We start from the raw sequence: 9,017 nt of genomic DNA, 5'->3' as shown, positions 1-9,017 counted from the left end.
AATACAATAGATGTACCGTCAGGATTACAATAGTCACATTTCCAAGCCCCAGCCCCTTCCCTCCAAGCACAATTACAACCAAATTTAGGACTATTGGTAGTAGACCAAAAATGATTAAAATGGGTTACCCGAGTTCCATTAGAGTGTTGCCATGCCCACTGATACCAGCGTACCACGTGATCCTTACTGTCGGTATTATCTCGCTGGCAACTTAGAAAGAGGGCATCAAAGAACCCATCTTGTCCAACTGCCTTACAGCCTTCGCCAGTATGCTGTTGGTAGGAACATGGTACCCAGCTATGATTAGTGAGTTTTACGTGGGTATGGTTCCACCGTCCTTGATATTTAGAACAGTCATACGTATGGCAACTAGGGTGATCATAGCAGTCAAGTCCTAGAGATAGAGTCCAGTCACTTTGGCTTTTGCCCACATACACCCCTTCTGGTTTTGTTCGGTTGAGACAAAGGATCCCTACTTCAGAGGAGTAGAGTCGCCAAGGGCTACTATCCTCAGTCCAAACTTCGTTCCTTTGTGGACTATACTTAAATTACTAATCCACCATTTAGCTTGCACGGGCTGGGCTACCCAAGGCCATTCATCTAATTCCCCTGGGCCTCCACATACCCAATAGTTACTGAGGTTAAAGGATCCTGCTATTGTCTCCCCTAGCTGTAAAAACCTATTCTCCCAACCATAATAGTGGTGGAAGCATATAAACAAGGATATTAGCAGCAATTTCATTATTTTTTTCTAAACAGTCCCTTTAATCCGTCCAAGTACTGGTACTCCCAGGTAGAGTCTTCACCTGTGCCACCCCGGGCATCCGGAGCCGGGGCGGGCAGAGGGCCGGTGTCCTCTTCTGCTAGTTCAGTCTCCGGGCTAGGGCTCAGAAACCGCTTTACCCGTGTATGGTGTGTCCATTTGTCGCTCCCGAGAACTTTGACTGCAGTTTGGCTGATGAGCGAGACAGTGTGCGGGCCGTCCCACCGTGGTGTAAGGGGGTCACGCCTCCATTTCTTGACAAGGACCTGATCACCGATCTGGAACGGATGCACGGGCTGGTCCAGGGGAAGGGCTTGGAAAGGCACCGCGTACCGATGCAGCTGTAACAAAACAGATTGCAACACGGAGACCTGTTTCCATAAGGAGTCCTTTCCCATTTCCCAGTTTACATCTTCCCGGAACCCCGGGATCAGGATTTGGGGAGGGAACCCAAAGACCAGTTCAAATGGTGAGAGCTTAAGACCCTTACGTGGGGCCCTTCGAATGCGGGTAAGGGCGAGTGGTAACGCATCAAGCCATTTTAGACTAGACTCTGTGCATAGTTTAGTGAGGGTATCCTTGAGAGTCCTATTCATTCTTTCCACCTGGCCCGAGCTCTGCGGCCTCCAGGGGGTATGCAACCTCCATTGTATACCGAGTGCCTGGGACACCTGTTGGACCACTTCTGAGGTAAAGTGGCTTCCCTGATCAGATTCAATCGTTTCGGGGAGATGGAATCGGGGAAGTATTTCATGCAACAGAGCCTTAGTAACCGCCCGAGCCTGGCAATGCCGGGTGGGGTAACACTCTACCCATCCCGTAAGCTGATCCACAAATACGAGCAGGTATTTATAGCCCCTGCAAGGGGGCATTTCTGCGAAGTCAACCTGCCATCTCTGAAAAGGGTACGTGGCCCAGGGTCGGCCTCCCATTGGGGCGGGAGGGCCACACCCCTTTTGGTTAGTTCGTTGGCAGACGGGGCAATTACTAACTATTCTCTGGGCTTCCTCGATAAGGGCCACTAACTCCGCCGCTTGAGCGGACAAATTAGGGCTGAGTTTAAATTTGTATATTCCTTTGTCCTTAATTACTACTGCGGCTCCGGTAAACCGCTTGCCATCTATCACATAGCTGGACCCGTCAACGTACCCCTCAATTTCAGGGTTGGACCACGGCAAGTCTGAGAGATCAGGGCGGGGTTTGGTTTCCTGTTGCAAAACCTCAATACAGTCATGAGTGGGGCTGGTCTCATGGGAAACCTCAGGATCGGGCAGCAGGGTAGCTGGGTTTATGGAACTAACTGTCCTAAAGGTTAGGTTAGGGGCTAGCAAGAGCCCTACTTCATATCTGGTATGTCGACTGGGATTTAAATGCTTTTCCCCAGCGCCTGTCCCCAGTATTTGAGGCACCCCATGGGGAACCACAACCTCAGTGTCCCCTCCCAGGGTCAATTTTTCAGCCTCCTGTACGAGGAGAGCGGTCGCTGCAACGGCCCGTAAACAGGCAGGCCACCCCTTGGCGACGGGGTCCAACACCTTTGAGCAGTATCCAATGGGTCGCCAGGTTGGTCCCGACCTTTGGCATAGAACTCCAGCAGCCACCCCTCCCCTCTCGTGAACGTATAGGGTGAATGGCCTCCGAGGGTCGGGGAGGGCTAGAGCGGGAGGCTGAACCAAGGCTTCTTTTAGCTCTCGAAATGCTTTTTCCATCTCTTTGGTCCACGTCCAATGGAGCAGACCTTCTTTAGTTAAGGATTCATACAGTGGTTTGGCTCTTCCCCGTAGTCAGGGATCCAGAGCCGACAAAAGCCAGTCAGTCCCAGAAAAGCCCTTAATTCTCGGGGGTGCCGGGGTTGAGGGCTATTAAATATAACCTGGATTCTTTCTTTACCCAGACTACGACTTCCTTGGCACAAATGATACCCAAGGAAAGTGACCTGCTGCTTAACCAGTTGTGCTTTTTCCCTTGAGACCTTATACCCCTGTGCCCCAAGGTAATTAAGGAGCTTTACAGTCTGCTCTTTACAAGCTGCCTCTGTTCCAGTACTTAAGAGCAAATCATCGCAATACTGGACTATGTTACATGAGGGGTGTCTAGCCAGGAATGGGGCAAGGTCCCTTCTCAACTGGCTGCCAAAAATCTCGGGTGCACAGGTAAGTCCCTGTGGGACCACGGTCCAAAGGTATTGAGCTTTGTAGTGGGTATCTGGGTCCTCCCACTCAAAGGCAAACAGTCTCTGCTATTAACTTGTTAATTTGTCTTAGGTCCTGGACCAACCGATACTGCCCATTAGGCTTAGGCACCCCCATTATTGGAGTATTGTATGGGGACGTGTCTTCCTTTAACCACCCGCACTGCAAAAACTTTTGAATCAGGGGTTTTAACCTGATCCGAGTGGTTAACTTAAGGGGGTATTGTCGAATTTGGACTGGGCTGCTTCCCTCCTTAAGGGAAATATGCACTGGTGTAGCATTCCTGGCTCGGGCCACGCCTCCTTCCTCCGCCCAGACCTTGGGATTTACCCCCCCTCTCTCCCCCCCCTCCCCCGGCAGCTGGCTTCCATCACTTCCCTTACATTCCAGGGAGTGATCTCTAGCATTTATGAGAGCCATCTGGTAATTAGAGGCTTGTTGCTTAGGGATTCTGACTTCCATTGTCCCGTTATCGAATGAGATCTCCGCCTGTAATTTAATGAGGATATCTCGTCCGAGCAGCGCTATGGGGCAGGAGGGACTGCAAACAAACTGATGGGAAATTTGACGGTCCCCTATTTTTTTACTAGGAGAGGCAAAGTTTTTTTTTTTTTTTTTTTTTCCAAAGCTGTAGTTTGTCCCTCTATCCCCTGGACTATGGCACGTCCCCGAGCTCTATCTCGGGGGGCCTTATTAAGGGGGAGCAAACTAAGAGTGGCCCCAGTATCAATAAGGGCTTCAATTGGGCGGCCCTCCACTTTAATTTTTACCGTGGGATCCAGGCTGGCAGCTTGTGCTGTCAGGAGGGGCCGCTGGGTCCCTCGGCTTCTCTATGGGGAAGATCCCTCCCCTGAACGTCCTATGTTGTTGTAAAGGAGGGGAAGGACCGGGTTTTGTTTTTACGTTCCTTTCCCATGGCCTGTCGCCGGGGGCATTCATTCTTCCAGTGCCCCTCTTCCCTACAGATAGCACACTGGTTTCGACCCAGGCGGGAGTCCCGTCCCCTCCCAGGTGGCCCTGGCTTCTCCTTAACCTTGTCCCCCCTTTCTGCATATCCTTCTCTCAGGGCCATGGCCAAAACGCGGGCCCCTTTCTTTCGCTCCTCATCATCCCTTCGATCATAAACCTTCATGGCTATTTCTAAAAGTTCCTCTATATTCTTGCCCGAAGCCCCTTACAATTATATAGCTCACTAGTGGTAAAGGGAACATATACCATAGTGAGATTACCCTCAGGGGCTACAGTTTCCCACAGTGGACACAAATAATTCTGTTGCAGGGGCCCTTGGAGTCCCGGGCCACCCTTGCTCGATGAGCTAATAAGGGTAAACCGAATATCCCCAGGGTTATAGTCAGATGACAAGTTCCACTGCGTTTCAGAGCTCTGAGCTGTCACGGGGCCAGTCTTTCTCCTGGTGTGGTTAGACACCTGGGAGCTCAGAGAGATCGGAGGGGGCTCCCGTTTGGAAAAGTCCTGGTCGCCTGGCTCACCCCTTTCAGTTGAGGCATTATCCTCAGAGGAGGGGGTGGGGATTTCAATTGAGGGTACCGGAGCCGGGAGGCCAGGATACAAAGGGGGGAGGGGGCATAGGATCAGGGGCAGAGGGAATCACAGCCCGCAGACAAGATTTCTTAACAGGGAAACAGGGTTTCCTAACAGGGGCACGGGCCATTAAGGTTTTAATAGTTTGTGATCTACATTTCTGCAACCATGGGGGATGATTTGCCACAAGGTCCTGCCAAATATCTATATAGGGATATTGGTCCCAATGCCCATCCCAGGTCACAATGCTATGTACTGCTTGTGCAACCCCTGGTTTGAGCGTCCCTCCCTCGGGCCATTCCACCCCGAATGTCATCCATTCAAGAGTACAGAATTTTACAAGCTTGTCTTTACATAATACAATTCCATAATTAGCCTGGCGTCTAAACGCCTTCCAGTTATCCAGCATACGTCCCAGGGGTGTCCAGGAGAAGGTACTTTGTCCGGACCCCATTATGCTTTACCCAGAGTTTTCCGAGACAGAGATATCAAGAGGGGAAAGAGGTATAGATCTAGTTCTAACTCAGATATCCGCTGGGTCATGAGGTTCGGCTGACCCCCCTTGCAATCAAGATATCCTGGTCATCGGGTTTCCCCTCGCAGGAGTCTTGGGGCGGCTGAAGTCAGCTTAAGCCTCAGACCTGTCAGCAGCACTCATTCATCTTTCACACAGATCCTTTAATCAGTTACAATCTCGGTTTCCAACACACCATTAAGAGGAGAAACAAGATTACCCTTCCTATAAACAAGAGTAATCCCTGAGGTTGCTCCAAGTCCCAATAATTGATAAAAACGGCCCATGGACTTGTGGAGTTAGTTACGTTACTCATTGGCCGTTGGCTGCTTTCCCTTTACCCACAAACACGACGACAATACACTTACAATACTACGACAATATTAATATACCTTCCCTTATACGGGCTGCCTAGGGGATTTCCACCGTCCAACCCACACCTCGGGGGCGTTATTCCTCAAACCCAGGAGGTAAACGCACTTACCGCCCGAAGTGGCCGCGTCTGGCAGTCAGACTTCCCCTTCTTCTGAAGCCGTCTTGCTTCCGTGTCCTTCAGAGTTCTCTTTAGAGAGGACACAGCCGCCCCGGCCGATTGTGACGATCCGAGGCCCGAGCAAAGCAACTGCTCGAGGTGGCCACTCCTCGGAATCGCCCTCGGCCGTCGGTCAGTGCCCTCTACAGGGAGAGAAGTCCCTTCGTGGTCGCCATTTGTTAGCCAAATGGGCTCGTTTCCCCCTGGAGCTGCCCAATTACCCCAAGGAGGCACGGGAGTCTAGAAGACGGCTTCAAGTTCTTTATTGATCAGTCAGCTGAGCGGGTGTCCCCCTCGACTCATGCCAGAGGGAGGAACACACCCTACAAGCGTAGAGCAAGCCTTTTTATATCCAGTAACAAATGACTTAACGTGCATACATTCTGCTGACCTAAGGAATTTTTAAATTCCCTTCTAGGGGTATATAGGATACATCTGGTGGGGCCCCCTTGATTGATTGCTTTTCCAGGGGTAGGGGTAATGGGATACATCTGCTGGGCCTCCTTGCTGTTGGGCCTCTTTGATTGGTTGTCTTGCTATACATTTATATACGGGAAATGGAGCTGTGGCCTTGGGGAATAGCGAGTATTTGGCCTTTGTTCTAACAGTGCCACCATCCTTATTTCCTTATAAGCAAAGAGCCAGAATCCCCTGGGGCCCCCACTCCATTAATGGCCAGAGCCTCTTGCCCAAGCAGAGTCTTCTCCTCCCTGCTTCACTCATGCTGGAGTCTAGGGCCTCATCCATCCCCACAGCACATAGCACAATTTGGAAGAAAAGCCTTCTTCTGGGAAAGAGTCCTGACCCTCTACTGCAAAGACAGGCCTCAGGCCTTCGGGCTGCTGCATCCAAAGGTTCCCAACAAGAGGCAGCAAAAGAAAAGGGAGCAAAAATCTGTAAGTGCCCTTCGGTTCAGGGAGCTGGTATCTGCCCACAGCCTTCTGGAAAGTGGGTGCAGCTGCCCTGCCTTCTTCCCTGGAACTCCTGAGAGACCTTCTCCAGCAGGTCCTCGCTTCCCAACATTCACCGGACGTTGCCTTCTTTCGTTGGGCCAACTGGGATGTGGAGGGAAGCCTGATCCGTGTGCCTCTTTGGTCCGACTCTTTGGGATTCCAAAGCTGACTCACGCTCTCATACAGTTTCTTTGCATAGAAGGACTGAGTTGTGGAGATCTCTTATGACTCTTTCCAGGGCCACCCATAGGGGGGCACTGGGCCTGGGACAACCCCCTCCCCCCCCGTCCACCTCCCACCCCCACTCCACCCCTTCCCCCAAGCCCCCACTCCACCTTTTCCCCCCCTGCTCCTCCCCCATCCCACCCCTATTTCTCCCCTCCTCCCAAGCCCCTGCCCTCTCCTCTCCCGAGCGACGTTGGGTGCTGGCGAGGTGGGGTATAACTTAGTCGGGCCGGGACTACTGCTGCTGGCCGCAGCACAGCCCAGGTCCTGCGTCCCCCTGAAGTGCGGGGCCCCCCAAAGCAGAGGGCTCTGGGCAACCGCCCCAAACCATCCAAAGACAGGACGGCTCTGGCTGTCTCCAGCCAAGTCTCAGTTCCCTCTCCTGAGCACAGTCCTGTGTAGAACAAATAACAGGAATCTCCACTAGCAGGAAAAGCGAGAGAAAAGGGACAGGGGAAGGTTCGATGTCCCCCAGACAATCCCTCTCTCAGTGAGAACCCTCTTGGTCTCACCTTCTCTTGCAGAGATGTAAACTGACGCTCTTCCGCTGCGCAGAGTTTCTCAGGTGGGCTCATTTGAAGAGGCTGTTCCGCAGCATGGCCTGGGATGGCTCCTCACAGCTCCTGAAGTGTGTCTGGAAGTGCTTGGTAGGTGGATTCCTTGTGCCTTGAGAGTGGTGAATGGTGACTTGAGGGAGACCTTTCTAACCCCACATCCTGAGTACCCATCCGCTTCGGTCGGGCGGCAGGACTCTATTCCAGGCTCTCTGCTGGTTCATTTCTGCATGAGTTACAATCCCTTCACATTTTTGAAATTTTTCTCCACAACTGTCAGACCTCCAAACTTGTGTCTTTTAAAATGAAAGCTGAGGTTCTGGAGAACACACTAGTAACTCCAGAGAGGTGCTGCTATGGTGTATGGGCTCATACTGGCTGTTGCTTTGCCCTGGCTGTGTGCTTTGGCTTTCCTGGCCCCTTCGCTGTGGGAAGAACATGTCATTTGTATATTGCGCATTTCTTCCTTCTTCCCTCCTAGATGCAGAACAACGAGAGCCACATCCCCAAATTCCTGTTCCAGGCCTTAGAGTACCTGGAAAGCTCACAGACAACAATAAGGCATTCTGCAGCCCTGTTCATTGGTAAGCAGAGAAATTCACTTGATCTTTTTTGAACTGCTTCCTTCAAAGCCCTTTTCTAGACTTCTGGTGTGTGTGTGTGAGAGAGAGAGAGACAGAATTAACATGTATTCCAAGATTAAGGGAGCAATTTAGCTGTATTGATTGCACCAACTTCCCCTGCCCACAACAACTCTTTGGCTGCGCCTAGTGGAAACCTGCATGATGTGAATTCAATCTCCTTTGGAAATCAGCCTCTCAGTAACTTCTGTGCATCAGATGCTTTGATGTGCTTTGTGAGCAGATGGAAGGAATGTATTGAATTTCCCAAGGGCTGTCTTGGGGGAATGGCTGCACCTTTAGCAGTTTTCAGCGAAGGATTTGAAAAGTAATGAGATCCATTGTATGTCTAGGAAATACTATCCGCCATTACTGCGACTTGTTGTCTGAAACCGTGACTGAAGATGGCATCTCCCGCCTGTATGAAGGTAAGGAAATAGCTCTGTGTGTTTGTGCGGGAAGTACAGGGGTGCAGCACAAGGCCTGAACACAGGTTTGAATGTGTCCCTCTGTGGCTAAGGACAGCGTTTAAAGAAGAAGGATGGTCACACGAGCTTTCATCGAGGTCCCACAAGATGTGTACGGGAGCAGGGGATAACCATCCCTAGCTCCTAGGATAGAGGTAGCCTTAGAGCTGTGTGGGGAGACTGTCTTCAGAAAGGTCAGAAAGTCTCTAAAGGAAGGCCGGACAGAATTGAAAAGGGCTGTTGTTATTATTAAGCATGATGATGATGATGACAATTACCCTCTGTAGGGAAAAATTCATCACCTGCCCTCTCTGTAATGGAGTGATTGCAGGCCAGGGAACCACTCAGAGGTTGGTTATCAGCTCATAGGAAATCCCCTGAGTGCACATGGGAAACATCTTTCCCTGTGACCTCTTAAGGAATGAAGGCACAGGGCCACAAAGGATTTCAGTCTAAATTCCTTTGCGGATCTGTGCATAAATGTTTGATGATTTAACACCTCTGCTGATGACACTTTTTTTGTTACGTCCCAGGAACAATTGCCCCCACCTGCCTGTGTTTTAGTGTGTGGACATGTGTATCCTGGGGGAGGGGGAAGTTACGCACAGAATGGGGTCTCCTCTCTGTCCAGGGCTATTTTGGGAGTAGCAGAGTT

General features: G+C 51.1%; 1 long non-coding RNA gene across 1 annotated transcript; it reads left to right on the top strand.

Annotated features, from left to right (window-relative positions):
• The first annotated feature begins 7,248 nt into the window (after window positions 1-7,248).
• Window positions 7,249-8,323, top strand: LOC135980217 (uncharacterized). The gene is made up of 3 exons (XR_010597395.1): window positions 7,249-7,368; window positions 7,757-7,859; window positions 8,249-8,323. It is a non-coding gene; the product is annotated as an uncharacterized LOC135980217 (long non-coding RNA).
• The last annotated feature ends 694 nt before the right edge of the window (window positions 8,324-9,017 follow it).

The sequence above is a fragment of the Chrysemys picta genome, unplaced genomic scaffold, assembly GCF_011386835.1.
Source record: "Chrysemys picta bellii isolate R12L10 unplaced genomic scaffold, ASM1138683v2 scaf2241, whole genome shotgun sequence".
NCBI classification, from domain to species: Eukaryota; Metazoa; Chordata; order Testudines; family Emydidae; genus Chrysemys; species Chrysemys picta.
This window is presented reverse-complemented; position numbering and strand designations above follow the sequence as displayed.